Source organism: Homalodisca vitripennis, chromosome 4 (genome assembly GCF_021130785.1).
Source record: "Homalodisca vitripennis isolate AUS2020 chromosome 4, UT_GWSS_2.1, whole genome shotgun sequence".
Classification (NCBI taxonomy): domain Eukaryota; kingdom Metazoa; phylum Arthropoda; class Insecta; order Hemiptera; family Cicadellidae; genus Homalodisca; species Homalodisca vitripennis.
The window spans coordinates 41,665,136-41,682,418 of record NC_060210.1 but is presented as its reverse complement, the minus strand read 5'-3'; the positions used below and the strand labels follow the sequence as shown (position 1 = coordinate 41,682,418).

At 34.4% G+C, this 17,283-nt stretch overlaps 1 protein-coding gene across 1 annotated transcript in view; it reads left to right on the top strand.

Moving 5' to 3' along the window:
- The first annotated feature begins 540 nt into the window (after positions 1–540).
- Positions 541–17,283, top strand: part of LOC124359197 (glutathione S-transferase-like) — an 89,963-nt gene continuing 73,220 nt past the window's right edge. The window contains exon 1 of the mRNA XM_046811751.1: positions 541–637. The gene's annotated coding sequence lies outside the window, so the exon portion shown is untranslated. The remainder of the gene's footprint in view (positions 638–17,283) is intronic.

Genomic DNA, 17,283 nt, shown 5'->3' with positions numbered 1-17,283 from the left:
CCCTGTACATAAGTCGGATTTCACCTCTCGGTCTATGAACAACTATTATACAAATTATTACATCCCAATAAGGGATTCAATCTCCGACACCTAAGTGGACATAAATTGAGACGCTGGCCAATCAGTATAAGATGGGAGAAGGAACCTTATACATTTATTTTAAATGTAATATTTTTGTAACTGTATAAAATCCTGAAATTATTATTTTTTATATAAGTTACAAAACTACAGTATGAAAGTTTTCTCAGTGAAAAAAATCCCTCTATGCGGTCACATTTATTGCAAATTTTGATGAGTAATTGGGAGTTAACTATTGGTATTATTGAAGAAATTTCCCTCTGTAAGAAATTTTCTGGGACATAATCACTACTAAACCTCGAGATCAAGCCTTCGTCAATTTAAGAAGATACGATTCTATAGCACAGTCGAAGGTATGGTTAGCATTGCTGCGATATTTTATGACTGGTTCCACTGTTACTGTATTAGGATCTGTCTACCCGAAAGGTGAGTCTGCCCCAGGTGTTTGTTCCGGCGTTGTGACGGATGGGTATGGATGGGTTGGGGTGGCGATGTGGGGGAGGCCTGGCACTCGTCTCTCACTCCGCGCTAGACCGTGATCGTGCGAGCACCTCCCCAGGTAAGCTACCACCACCTCCCGACACATTAGAGAACATCTATTCTTGCACTGTACACTGATCGCTAGGAGGGGAAAATAAAGTGCCTTTATAATCTTATTACTCGTACATATATTGGTATTTCCATTGATTACAGTTAGTTCATATTTGTAATTTGTTTAACTTAAATTTATTAAAATAATAATCTAAAGTGTTTTTTTTTACTACAGCGTATCAAATAAAAAATTTTAAATTTTCATAGGTATCAAATATTTTTGGGGCATACAGAATCCTTTTATTATTTGAATTATAACATACCATGTAGTGTACGTCTAATACATATTAAAGTGAAAGTATACGATGTCCGAAATGAACAATTTGAAGAAGACATGAGGTGTGAAAATGCCATAGACGTTAACATTGTTATACTTTATTTGGATTGTTGATAAAATTCCAAATTAAAGTAACTTGCACTATGTTGTAGACTTTACATCCGGATTTCATATTTGTAGTCAAGACAAGAGCAACTAAAAGTTGTATTGTATTTTAGTGTTATTTTGTCATCAAATCATTACTAAATACAAAATTATAATATAAATTAATTAATGGTAATAAAGTGGACGAAGTAGTTGTCATCACGCGAGGCCAATGTCCGCAGGTATCCAAGGGAGGTTTGGGCCTACGCTTTAATTCAAGTAACAACCGTTGGCGTGTCTGATTTTTTGTGTTATGAAGTGAACCAATTTCACAAAAAGCCAAACAAAGTTTTAAACGGCAGTGGCATGAGTAAGGTGACGGCAAAACCCGACTATTCATCTCAGTGGCGCACCCAGAAATATTCTCTGGGGGGTGTCCGGAACACCGGAGAGCGGGAGTATGGAAAATCTCTCAGATCAATAGGGGGCCCGGGAAAATTTTCGAAATATTAGGTTCGAAACTCGTTATGTTATAGTACTTGTGAACTAATAACAGGAGGGCAAAGATCAGGCTAGAGTGTAGAAAGTTTACAGTATCACTACGATACTACCAATCACCAGGAACCTTATACAGGGATAATTAAAAGCTTCTTCAACGAATATAATTTATATTAAGTGTATTTAACTCAAACGAGATTTGATCGTAAAATTAACAAGATATTGAACAAAATAGAGAAGTTTAAATCACAGATTAGTACCAAAGCTAACTCTTTATGCCTCCTCTCGGATAAAAAAGTACAGATATCCGAGTTTGAAAGTTGACCACAAACTAACTAGTAGCGCTACAATAACAGGAGACATATTAAAATTTAGCTTGCACATTTCTGCATTTCGACATATAAAACTGTTCAGTAACGATAAATTTTAGTTTGTATATCAATAACAACAAAAAATGCCGGTTTTGCTTTTTCAACCAAACTTCAGCTTTCAAAATTCATAACTCGGAAACTTGTTAACCAAGTTAGACCGAATATTTATACAAGACAGTTACAAGTGTACTGTAATTGAGTACGAATGTTTAGAATTTTAGAAGAGTATGAAAATAAAGAAGTTATTAAATTGACATCTTAACTTTATTCTTGCAAATGGGTGGTTAAAAAATTCTGTATTGGTCACGTTGTGAAGCTCTAGTCATTATCTTGTGATTTTGTGAAAAACTGTTGAAAACGTTAAATTTTTATCTCAGATTAAATTGAACAAGTTTTGTTAATTTACCAAAGCCAGCAACTGCTCGTTTAAATGCGCAAATTGCAAGGGTGATGTTACCTCGTAGCCTTATAGCGTTAATAATCAAGGCTCGGGGTGACAAAGAATGGCAACAATCTAACACAGCACATAACTGCTCAGATCTCGGCAACTCGTTCACTAGTCACTATTGTGACAACTGATCACATCGGGATTACTGTAATAGATAATTTGTGCAAGGTTCTCGTCCGTAAACCGAGATTATCCGATACAGGTTATTGTTACAGGTACGTTTACAACACAGACACTTTACACGTTCACCGCAGTTCCAGCTAAAAATAATCCGACTCGTTCAGCAGTAACAGTAATAGGATCCTGTACCTTTTCCATTTTAGCAGTACTCTGTAACGTACGAACTTACATAATTTCGAGTACATTTTGTACTCGGTTACTGAGTACCGAGTAAAGGTAAGAAGCCATAAGAAATAGTATGAACTAACCTCTCTTTCATAGTTGCTGTTTGCTGGTAAAATTCAGATATTTATAATTTTGAAAATGTTGAATTATTATATTTGCTGTGTCGTGTTTTTCGTTAATTAAAACGTTTATGAAATTTAAATGTATGTATTTTATTATGATTGAGTCAAAATTCCGAAATAAATGTTATTTTTAGTAAAAAATAGAGTAATTGACGATCGATTATTTGGAAATAAAATGCTCTTAGAGGACAGGTCCCGTCCGTCCCCCCTCCGTTGCGCCCCTGATTCAGCTTAGTGGTACAATAAATCGATGAATCATGGCGAAACAAGTACCAACGCGTGGCAGTCGAGACGTCAATTGGTTTTTAATAACTGAATAAATAATATTAAGTGGTAAAATTATCTGAAACAAGGTAGAACTTGGCATATACGAATGTGTGTGTGCTAGTGGAAAATATGATCTATATAAAAATGTATTATTTGATAACAATAGGTAAGTTTTATACTTTATACTATGTAACATTAAGCGCCTTAAAATGTATTTGTGGTAAATGATAGATTTCAATTTATATTTCACTGTTGGGTTGACTCGGTTGAGGTTAATGGAAAGTAAATTTGTATAAGTAAAAGATTGAAATTTGTACAGTATGTAGGTTGGATTGCATATTTGTGTATATGAAGATGTAAGATCGTTGATTGTTGTTTTAAGATTTCGAAATCTTAAAAAAGGAATTTTCTATATTACAAAATGTATCTCTAGTGCCAAATAATATCCAATGTCTGTCTGTCTCCTCTCTGAATGATATTTCGAGAAAACTGACCTGTAGATTTGAAGTGTTGTATAAAGCTTCATTTACAAACTGCCGACATCGAGATCGACGATGGTACATGAATGCCAGCTGGTATGTAGCTGAGCATTAGTGAACATTTTTATATTGGTTTTTTAAAACAAAGTTGTTTTGAGGTTACGTTACGCATTTCTCTCGGCGTTCGACGTTGTTGTTCAAACTACAACAATAACATTGTGCTACATAAAGAACGTTATTCTTATACAGTTTACACGTCACTAATAAGACGGTGAATTAACTTTACTAATCATTCGAGTTCTGGTTGCTGAAGTGCTTGCATAGTTCGATTATTATAGGTTAAACTTCTGCTCATACTTACCAGCCATACCAAGTTTTCCTACCAGTATTTACTAATACGTAACATAGTGAGTTATTGGTAATTGTAATAAACACCTGTACTAACCCTCCAAACTTTTATTCTCACATATTATTCAAATACATTTCATACAAATTTCAATAGTTCATAACGAAATCTGTTCAGGCTGGACCTGTCATGTCGTTGGGTTCAGCCACTGACGCTCAATTGAGCGACATGGAGGACAAATCAGGCGATTGCATCCATAATAACCAGTGAACATAACTACACTTTACAAAATGACAATGAAAATAAAAGAAAATTTATAGAACTTGAAAAAGAAAACAATGACAACTCAAAACGTCTGTTGATCACAACATGCAACAAACACAAAAAAACCACATATACAACGACTTTATAAACCTGAAAATACTGGACCCTTTGAGATTATTGTACAAGACAAGAAAAGAAATAAAATGAATCCATTTACCATTGGCAAAATACTAAAACAGCACTACACGGATATTGAACACATCTCACGTGCAGGTAAAAACTTATCCATTGTGTGTACTAACTTTTACGGCAGCAAATAACCTAGTTAACTCGCAACATCTATTAGAATATAATGTATTTGTACCCTCCATTAGAGTTCATACCATAGGCGTAGTGTACACTGAACCGGAGGTAAGTGAACAGGAAATAATGCAAGAGGCATCATCAAACTATCCCATCATACATGCTGAGAGGATCAGACGACGAGTTAATGAACAAACTCAATTAACACTCATTTTATTAAAATTACATTTGAATCTGAGAAACTTCCTAACCATGTATATTTGAATTTTGTTCGCATGAAGGTAGACCCTTACATGATTCGTGTAAAACAATGTTATAGATGTTTTTGCATATGGACACGTGGCAAGTTCCCCTTGCAATAGAGATAGAATCTGTAGGGACTGTGCAGGCCCTTTCCATACAGAGCCATGTCAAACACCTCGTAAATGTATACATTGCGGTGCACAACACAGCAGCAATTCTAAATTCTGCCCCGAATACGTACGACAAAAAAATATAAAAGACAGAATGAGTATCATGAAGGAAAAGCTATCACATTTCCTCACAATTTTTTCCCATCACCTACAAAAAAAACAGGTAAAATATACAAAAAGTTTATCCTATACACAGGCCGCTCAATTGGACCTAGCTGATGATGATTCCTACCCATGCTTGCCATCCTCCAAAGCCTCTACTCCAAGTAGCCAGATAACTGTAAGCAACAAATACACACCTCTGTTGTCAATCAGAGAACCAAACACCTGCAACTACCAACCCCCTGCTAGAGAATTTAAGGTCAATACACCTAACAGTATTAGGCCTAATAGGATTAATGTCATGCATACGCCTAGATCTACGGTTGATAGATCAAAACAACCCTCCACCAAGCCGGTTCAGATAGACAGACTCAGCGCACAAGAAAGATCAACATATTTCATCACTCCTGAAAACAAAAACTCGAGGAAAATAAGAGGTAAAGCTTAATTCAAGCACAATAAACAAATCTTAAACAAGTTGATGAAATTATAGTAAGTTTTATGAACAGTGAATCAACTGTTCAAACCAAGACGTGGCTCATTAACTAACAAAACCAAACCTAACTTAGGAAACTCATCAAATAGTAAACAACACTCGATTAAATCGCCAGATAAAAATGGCAGTAAGTAAACTTAACTTAATACAATGGAACGCTAGATCTCTTAAGCCTAAATGGCCAGAGATAATGCAAATGTTTGCAAAAAAAGAAATACACATTGGTGTTATACAAGAGACCTGGTTACAAAAGGATGATATTCTATCCGATAATAATTACACAATATGCCATCTTGATAGATTGGATGGATATGGTGGCACTGCTTTTATTATTCACAAATACAATCTCCTACAACATCATTTTAGAACATAATGATAGCACAACCCAACTTCAGGCTATACAGGTGAATAATTACAATAGGCCTATTAATATTTATAATATATACTGTACTAATATAATAAGAAGATAAACAATAATCTCTGGCACAAATTCAACTCTTCAGTAAGGACACAGGTTATACCTTGCTGTGTGGTGATTTTAATGCTCACCACCCATACTGGAATGCCACGCAAGCAAAACAACAGGGGGTGTAGAATATTTAATGAATACAACCAATCTCAATTCCTACTATTAAATAATAATAAACACACCACTGTACCAACTATGTACCATCAGGCATCCACATTGACCTCACCTTCGCCACTCCCAACTTCATGCTTTGCTAGAAGAATGGGTGGTAAGTAATGATCCATTAGGAAGCAAACCATCTACCAATTTTATGAAATTTAATACTTGCCCTATTAGTTATAAACTATGACATTAATTCCATGTGTGTAAAACTAAGCAATAAAAGGAACTTCAAAAAGGCTGACTGGGCGCTATATACAGAAACTGTAGAAAAACAGGTAAACGAACTACCAGCTATACCACTAGATGTACAATGGGATGAAATACTCAATATCATAGAGTTAGCAGCTGACAAAGCAATACCAAGGTATAATATATCCAACAGAGCAGGTTTTACACCAAAAAAAATGGTGGAATGAGGAATGCTCTCAAGCTGTTGCCCTTTAGACGGTTAGCTTTTTAAAAAGTTTAAAAATAACATGACAGCAGTTAATTATCAATATTATCAAACACACAATTGAAAGCAGGGAAATTATCAGGAAAGCCAAAAAGGAAGGATGGGAAAAAATTGTGTCAGGAAATAAGTAGTAAAAATAATTCCTCATTTGCTTGGAAAATAGTTTAAAAGACTAAAATCTTATACAAACGTAAGTACACCATCCATATTAGCAGACCAAAACTTATGTGAAAAATTTATGTGTCACATAGTCCCAGATCATGTACCAATGGAACATGAAGTAAGAGGTAGCTCTAGCAATAACTCTTCCGAAAACTCTGAAAAAAAATAGAAAATAGTTTTAGTTATTAAGGAATTGAATGTAGCAATAGAATCTAAAAGGAAAGATACTGCACCAGGTTTTGGACGAAATATCCTACAGTATGTTACGCCACCTACCAAATAATGCACGACTATACATACTGACAATATTCAACAATATTTGGAATGGAATAAAATGATCTACCAAGTAAGTGGAAAAACAATTTAAAAATTATAGCACTTCTCAAAAAAGATAAAGACAAACAATTGGAAACTTCATATAGGCCTATAGCATTAATACCATGTGTTTTTAAAACTGTCAATACTATGATTAAAAATAGATTGGAATGGTACATTGAAAAAGTCAAACATCTTACCTAGTACTCAATATGGGTTCAGAAAAAAAAAATAGGATGCAATGATTACTTGATAAATTTTGTAGCAGATATTCAAACTTCACTAACCTTCAATGAAACAACTATTGCAACCTCACTAGACTTATCCAATGCATATGATACAGTTATGTATACCAGAGTTGATAAACAAGTTGAAGTACTACAACATTCCATCAAAGTTTGTGACTTATATTAACTCATGGCTCATAAACAGAAAAAATGACTCTCATTAGTCCTAAGTTTATCATAACTAGGTATACTAATAGAGGATTGCCCCAAGGCAGTGTGCTCAGTCCTTTATTGTTTGCACTAATATATAGCGCACATAAATGTTCATATACCAAACCTTGTAAAATCACTTCAATTTGCAGATGATATAATGATTTATTCATCTGGAAAACTTGTAGAAACAGTACGATCAAATGTTCAAAACGCACTAAGCAGAATCCAAAGGAACTTCAACCAACTTCACTTGGAGTTTAACGCTACTAAAAGCAAGGTAATAATATTCTCACGCAAGCAAAACACTAACGTCGAAAGACAGTTAATAATTAATGACCAAGTGATTCCTACTGTAAATTGCATTAAGCTCTTAGGTATACTTATAGATAATAAGTTAAACTTTAAGAATCACATCAAACAATACTTCCTTAAAATGCCAGAAAGATATAGGAATTATAAAATCCATTGTATGTGGTTCAAAGGGCGCAACACCAGAGTTTGCAGTGAATATTTATAAAAGTTTGATAAGAAGTAAGTTAGACTATGGATCATTTTTGTTTGGTCATGTCTGTAACAAAGAATTGAAGAAACTAGATGCAATACAAAACCAAGCTTTAAGAATATCATTAGGGGCATTTAAGACCACTCCAATCATTGCTCTACAAACTGAAGCTAACATACTACACATTAAATATCAGAAGATCAATACTTACAGATAAGTTAGTTTATAAAATATTATCAGAAACAATGTCATCCTGCATTTACAGAAGTCTCATGTTTCTCAACATGCTAAACTGAATGTAGACCATATTGGAGAAGGAAGGACGAAACCATTGTATTTACACTCCTTACAAAAATCAATTCTTTTTGACCCAAACTTATCAATTAAAGAAAGCTGTAAAACCTTCTGGGACTTTAAACAACCTATATTAACAATGGACAATAAAATAAAATTTGTCTTCACACTCGAATATCCAAAAAAGTTAAGCAACAACACTATTGTAGAACAACGTTTTCTCGAAGTAACCTCAGAGAAAAATATACAAAACAATCGCTAAAAATATATACAGATGGATCAAAAACCGAGAATGGTGCTGGTGCAGCGTTCTACATTCCAGAATTGGATATCAGAGGTAAATTCTCCCTGCAAGAAGGAATATCCAGCTACTCAGCTGAGCTTATAGCCATTATTACAAGCAACCTTCACACTCGCCACCATCAGACAAAAAGACATCATAATATTCTCCGATTCACAAGCAGCCATAACAGCACTGAGTAAACGTATACAACTACTCCAAAGGGGAAGGTATTCCGGTGAGTATCATCCATAATGTAATAGACAGTGGCAAGAACGTCACTTTTCACTGGGTTCCAGCACACGTAGGTATTTATCATAACGAATATATAGATAACCTAGCAAAACAAGCCATAGCAGACGGCACAAAATTGTTCAATATTTACATCCCAACATCTGACTTCAAAGCCTATAAACAAAGGCAGTATGCAGTAGCATATAAGCAGGTATGCCAACGTACACCAAAAGCGGCATGGTACAAAGAAATAGAAAGTACGGACAGGCCATAGCCCTTGGTTCATCATGACAAACTTCAAAAGGTGGGCGATAGTCAATGTAATTAGAATGAGATTTGGACATGCTCGGGTCAATACAAAGTTGTTTGACATCAAAACAATATTTCACACCACTTTGTTTAAGTTGTACCCTCGCTGAACGAGAATCCCTTGACCACGTTATTCTACGATGCCCCAGCCTACGAGTTTGCGAGAGGACCTGCGCTTTTAAGATATTAAATAATCTACTTAGATCACATAATATGAATTTGATTGATATATTAAAACTTCATAACATAGAAATATACAAGGAACTCAACCAATTTTTAAAACAAATAAAAAAACACATATAGCTTCAAAGACAGTACACCAACATATATGTCTTCCTGGATATATGTGTCTCCCTGGAAAAATAAATATTCAATGAAAATCCATAGTAACACAAAAATAACATATGTATGGCAGAAGTTTAACCCCCAGAGAACCACGAGGCGTCATGGGAATTCACCGAGCCTGTTTAATTAAACGAAGAGAGAGAAAAAAAAAATATTGGTTTTATGGCTAATCATGATAGCAACTAGAAAATCGCAAACTAAATTTGTAAACAAACTGAGCAGAATCGTATATCATTTTCACATGTGATAGTAAAACATGTAGCTATAGACATAACACGTTTGCAGCCCCAATGAAGCATGTTACTGGACACGTGGCTTATCATGTTTTATTGCTATTTTCAGAGTAATTTAAAGGAATGTAAAATTTCTCTGTTTAATTCTTTCTTCAATTCATTTATTTTATTTTATGTCATTGAGAGAGTCGATTGCCTCGTGGTCTCTTTGGTTTTTAGATCTGAGTCATAGTAGACTGTATTTATGTCACTCCCTTCCTTAATCTGATTGTAAATTTACCTCTCAGGTTTATAGTCCTTGAGGAATGTGCAAAGTAAAGGATGCAAGGAAAAATAGTAGGGTTTACGGTGACTAAAATATTTCCTAAAATTATCAATATGCGGCGGTCTATTGTGGATTTCCAACTTTTGTATCACTATATTAAGATTGTTATTAATGTAGTTTACAATTTTAATTTTCTATGCACTCTTTAAATAGTGGAAAAGGAAGGGTAAAGTCTGCATTTATGGTAGCTGACAGCTGGGAGATCATAAATAAGTAAGAGACAAGCTACAAAGAATAGTTGCTCGGTTAGTAAAGTGGGTGTCTGGGAGGGGGGTGGTGGTATGGGTACTTGCATCTTTAAGGACTACTTTCGGACGCGTACGTTACCCTTAATATACCTTATATACTCTTATATATACCCTTATATACCCTTAGTCCTGAAATTTTTACATTAGCTTTAGACGATGAATAGCATTTTTAGCTGTTTTTGCTACACCATTTGATATTGTTAAATTAATTTTTTTTATTTCTACGCATAAACATAGTTTAGTTTTTCCATGGAACACATCATACTATACTATATAGACCCACATACATCATCCAATTTGTTCAAGCAGGTCAGGAAGGTTTTTTTTTCTTAAATTGCAACTGGTTATTATATAATACTGTACAGGAAACATTTAAGTACAACTCAGCTACAAACTTTGATTGAATTGTAAAGTACTCTTCAAATCCCACAGCAAAGTACTTACTGTGATCATACGTCAAATGATTCTGTACAAAGTAGGAGTACGTTAAAACCACATGTCGCGTAACAGGCTTCGTTGAAGTTGCAAGCAAATTTTCAAGCCTATAGCTTATTTCGTTATCGATATATTCTGTGAATAGACAATCAGGCACGTAAGACAGTTTTAAAGTCATCAGGCAGACAAAAAAGAAATTGTATTATCCTACTGGGTGATAGGCTTCTATGATAATACTCAGACAAATCTCATGGATATGAACCATCATTGAAATTATTCTTGTCTACCTAGAAATGAAGTTTCATTCAAACGTTAAAGTCTACGCATGAAACCTTTCTTGAGTTATCCCATGGACAGTTAGGCTACATATGCTACTATGTTACGTGAGGAGGTTAGAATCAAAGTGCACATGATCCAAAAAATTCAACTTTGGCAAATTGAGAAAAACCTAATCAATATGTTTCTAGCAGCAAACTGTTAACAAAGGAAAGTGGGTTTAATGGAAAACTATAGCAAGATTTTATTAAACCAGTAAAACAGATCAAAATTTCATGTTAACATGATAAAAAACTGTTAATAAGTTTGGATCATGTGAGTTTTGAAAATCACTGATTTGGAACAAGTGAGTTTTGAAAATCATTGATTGGAACATGTGAGTTATGGAATTGCAGATATTTTAAGAGTAATATCAGTAAGTAGCTAAAAATGTACCACTTGGCCAGAAAATGTAAACCAATCAAAGAAGTTTCAGATCCGGCTTATGCTCTCAAGAAACCATTTCAGTAGGTCAGGAAATAAAAAAATATGACGAATAATATAGTGTAAACAAACTTGATTTACAATGTCAAGAGTGGATTACAATTTTCAAACTTGTCTAAATTAATAATATTGGAATTTCTTCACGCGGTTCGCACATGGTTAATTGATTTCCGTTGACCGACGGTTCACCTTCTATGATTTTGTTATAAAAATGTAGATTGTCATTATTTTTCCAGGTCTCTCCAAAGTGCTTACATAGAAGTTTGTCAACGTCTTTTTTCTTTTCTGAAAAGATAGCCTAGTTGTACCTGGCTATCCTTTCTTTGGTTTTCTTCCAGTTACTTTTATTAGGAGTCCTTTTTGTAGGTTTTTCATCTTCAGCTGAAGGTGTTCAAAACTCGTCAATCTTCTCATAAGTTTAATAAATAAATAAAGTTAAGTTTCACTCACAATATACAGATTTTAGGTTAGGCAAACTCTTGTTTTGCTTCACAACTCTGTTTTTATTGGTCGAGAGGAGTCACGTGACTTGGCTGATTTCATAGTTTGTCAAAACTCACAAGTTCCAGTGGAACATGTGCGTTGTGTTGCCAACCTTACTTTTTAACATTAAATAGGAACATGATTTTTTAGGAAGAAACCTAAAGCATAGCAATGTGCAGGGCAACCGAGGCGAAAAAAATACACTGCTATATAAATTTTGAATTTTTTTGGAACATGTGCACTTTGATTCTAACCTCCTCACATGTTAATATGTCAATTTCCTGACTCAGTTTGTTTACATCCACGATTTCTTCGTTGCCATTATGATTACCCACAAGGAGAATGTAAAAATGTTCGCTAACGTAGAGTCAAACACCATGCACCATCAACGAACTTGATGCTTATATAGAAATAAAGCTTCATACGGAATTGTAAGTGTATAGGCAATTTTGTTCTCAAAATATAGTGCATACAGATAAACAGACATAAAAACACAAATTTTTCAGTCTTCCGAGTGATAAGCTTCGCTAACTACAGCCAATAAGTTATTAATTTCTGTGGTAACATGATTACAAGGATATTTGACATAATTTCGTGGTAAAAAATAAAAAAACAACTAATACCTGCTCCTTTTCAACTTTAAAACTCTAAAATTCACATTGAGTATTCGCAAAAATTCAAGAAATGAATAAATCGGCTGAGCAGAAAGCTTGTGTAAACTCCACTACTAAAATAGCGAAAGTTAACGAACGATACACAGACAAAGCAAGCAGCGGACGCAGAACAGGGATAAGCATGCAGCATTAATCCAAATAGTACGGTACTGAACAAGAGAAGATAGCCTTAAGGATAAAAGTTAGCTGCACGGTGACTTAACTGAAGATGATGACAGGACGGTGTTGTGTAAATGGAAAGGGTTACTGTCAGCATTTTGTTATTTCTTGTATTCAAGCCTTCAGCATACATTAACGTTGTATTTTAATGACTGTATTTTGTTAATTGTATCTGATTTTTATTGGTATTAAATATACGAAAGTAAACGCACGTGTACGAGACTACTCGTAAAGACTATATTTTCTTAGATATTAATCTTGTACGGAAATAAGTTGAGTGACGTTGGAAAATATGAGAAGCAAGTTCCCGATAGGGTTTAAACGTCTTTGATTACCAGATCATAGAATAGTGAGGGAAGGAGAGACATTAAAATTCTTGTCATTATGTTTCTTCATTAGGTATATTTATAGGTTGCTGAAATATATTTCACAACAAAGCCAAAGCTTATTTTTTAATTCAAATTCGTTATGTCATGTTCATATAACAACGTCTGTACGTTTGAGGAAGCATAAACAAAGTCTTTGACAACTGAAGCGAGTGTTGTTGTGGAAGTGGCCTGTAATAGGTAAAGAGTTAAAGAGTAGTTACTACCTCACTGATTGTTAAAGCAGTTAATCACTTATACCAGGTTAACTAACTCTCAAGCACTCAGAACTAGTTATTTTAATCGGAAACATTAAAAGCTCTATTCTTATTAGATGTTTTAGTACAAATTCCGTTACTTGTCTGCAATAATTAAATTTTCCTAAAATTTGATCATGGGAAAACCCCCATTTTATTATAATAGTTTCAGTAAGATAAGAAAGTATTTCTAGTTTCTATACGGTATTTTTCAGCCAACAGTAAGGACTGCCGCAGCTATTTCGTTGCTGTCTGGCACTGATGGCGACGAAAGAAATACATAAAATCAAATCTTTTATTTGCAGTCTACAATATACTTTGCAAATAAAACGTCATGTATTCATCTAAAATTGTAAATTAATCCTATATCAAGAGTCAAGATCACATTCAAACCCACCTCACAACATTCATGCTCCATTCTCAACCCACTTCCAGTGCTGGAGTAAACTTTTTCCGTGGTCTCCCAGTCTAATGCCAGAAATTCGATAACATTGTAAAAAACTTTTGATGCTAAGTAGATTTTCAGGTAATTTATTAACACCTTAGGCGTTAAAGAATTTTTAATTGACTTTGGCAATCTCTTTATAAAATGAACACCAATTAACATAAATAAATTATAAACCAAAGTTACGTACATTCCGGTCCGATAGTTTTCTCTTTCTGTTATCTCATATTCATCCATATCTCGTCCTCTGGTTAAGGTACATTTAGACAAACCACTTAAGATATAGAAATATGGCAAAGCCTACAGTTGCCAGTTCTTAAAACTTCTCTACACGACTCGCAAAATATTGTGTATTACTTTGTTTTCAGTTTGAAAACTCACGAAATGGTTGTTTGCCAGATTCTCCACAGTATGATTTCATATGAAAGCTGGGGCTAAATTAGGCCACAATACGCCGTAATCAGTACCTGGCTCAGAAAATATTTTGATAAAGAAATTAAGACATAAATTCCTTAGGATAACTTTACACAACGTAACCAATGTGATTATTTCATGTTAACCTTCCACCGAGGTGTATTCCATGGGACTTTGAAGAGTAGACTTCCTCCAATAATGTACCTGCCACCATGACGGTAGGATCACTCTAAATGGCTTTCTATAGAGAAAGTGTAAAGTTCAGAATATACGATTTTGATTATATACTTGAAGATTGAGGCTATTGAAATTTGGGTACAATTGTTAAGATCAACTTTCCTTTGAACTTTCTTTAAAACAGAGTTGTATCATCGGAGTACTGAAAAAGCTTTCCGTGGAGTAACGATGACTCAATCTTATTGGCATATATATAAAGGACTGAGTATTTGTTCACGAGGGATTCCATAGCTCAGTGCCGTAGGTTTGGAAATGTTATTCGAAATTGGGATAACCTGAATACTGTGGTTTAGAAATGAGCATCTTTAAAAACTGCATGCTTCAATGAATTATATTATTTATAAGCAATATTATGTGGTCTTTGAAATCGAGTGCTTTGTAAAGGTAACGAAACGACATTTTTCTGAATGCGGTACACGTATAATGCCTTCATCGCTTTTGCAAAAAAACATTTTCCCGGACGAAGCACCATACAAAGTGTTGTGTGGTATTCGGGATCATTATATTGTCCACCGACTCATTTTGATTTTGGATCATAATATTCATTTTGGGTCTTACATTAAAGTCACAACTACCACAGTCCCTATACACTACGGCTTTCTTAACACATATTTTCAGTTGATTTTTCAAACACACAAAGCCTAGGAATAACCTTTCCACATTTTAGACAAGGCCTTTCACCTTTCCTTTTTATACTTTTTCAATATTCACGTAGAAGATCTTGGCATTTATTTTAAATAGAGTAACGTTCACTTATAATACATCAAAATTCATTATAATAATACTCTTATTAGTTCACTGTAGCTTTACAAAAGAATTGTTTCCACTTAACAAAACAATCAAACATAACCAAACTAGTGAATAAAAGAAAATAACTACTGTTAAACAATCGTTGCCACTGGCAGTGCTGCCAATTACAAAACTAATTATAACCAGCCATAAAGATTTTATAAAGTATATTACACCAGTGGAGGTTCAGAGGTTGACAACATTCACCATTTGCAGTGAGTTAAAACAGTTTTTGTAACAAGTACCACATCAGTAAGTGGAACATGTTATACATAATTTTGATCTAAAAAACGAATATTGATACAAATATAGATATGTTCACATTTTTTAAGTAAAAAACGTCCTTAACAGCTTAGTAGTATTATCTCCAAGTATGTTTCTAGGACCGGGAAAATATCAATGTGATCTCAATAGATAAATATGCTCAGCTATTATGTATAAAGTAACGCTTTTTGACAAATAGAATAGCTTGAGGTAAACCAACTTGTAATACAACCAACAACTGTTAAGAAAACAGCGATGAAGCAATAGTGTTTAGTTTGTTAGTAATAACAACGCGGTTTGACTGTTTCAGACAGCAAGCTCGGTAAAGTGTAAAACATTCACGGCAGTGCCACTGTTCTGTGTGCAGAGTTGTGCTGAAACTTGGACGATACGTGCGGGGATCAATACAAACTTTACGGAACTAATTATACAGTACTCATAATCTAGCTTAGATCCCTTCCAGTGGGCTTTGTCATTTGTTGTGTTCCACAAATATAATCTGTCTGCATAATGTTGAGCGAAGTTACAACGACGTTACGGCCAACCCTTCACAAAAGTTTAATGTAACAGTGATGAAACATAGTTTTTCTTATTACGAATAACAGATGAAATAGACTGTGTAAGACAACAACCTCGGCAAAATGTGTAGGTTGGAAGTACACCAGACCAAGTGTGTTTTGTTCCATAAGGATAGAATGAGTAATAATCAATGGAGGGACATGCACCACCATCGAACTCAATGTTGATCGTGCAGTAATAATTTGTCACGCAAAATATCAAGTCTAGCTAGATCTTTTTGAGCAATTTTTGTGGTTGTAACAAAAACATACTGAAAAGAAAATTTGCCTCACCATTAAATGAAAGGCTTTAGTAACGCTGTCAAACCCTATTGGGAGACATGAACGATGTCTGTCAAACGATATCGATGTTGTATGTACAGAAATGAAATTCTATGCAACATTTCAGTTATTATATACCTTACTTGATTTTCAGGATATCCTACGATTAATTGAATTTCGTGATGCTCAGTCATGGTCGTGAAGTTTCATGGTCGGACATGCACCATTAATAGAACCTGCCACTGTCTTGCCTATTTTAAACACGAAGGTGCATATAACATTTCAAGTCTCTATAGTATTTGTAGCTCAAACCGTTCTCAAGATATTCAGTGGGCATGCAGGCAGACATTAGTTTGTCAGCCGCTTCGCTAATGCTCAACCAACCACATTAGTACGTAGGTAGCAGTATCGATCAGAGTTGTGCTGAAACTTGGACGATGCGTGCGGTTATTAGTACAATCACTAAAGAACAAATTATGTTCTTGAACTATTTTATATTCTTTCCAATAGGATTTGTCTTTCTGTTGCGTTTCACAAAATAGATTCTACCTGTAGCATGTAGACAAGGTAAGAAATTGAGTTATTTTGTGGGGGCTCTATATGATTCGTCTATGTACAAATCTATTTATACGTGTAGTCGAGTGTATGGAAACAATTTGGATTGTACAGAAGCATTCAACCTCTATTTTTCGAAAACGATGAAGAATTTTCCGATCGACAGCCGGTTAGAACAGGGTCGAAACAAGAGAATGATAATATTTTCATTTCAAATTTTTTTGGTTTTACGCATTCACAACCAGCAATTAATCAGCTAAATATCCATTATCAAACAACCAGATAAAGATACTAAAAGTATAAAAATAATAACCCCTTGCCTCTTTGAATTATTTAATTTATGTGTTTAAAA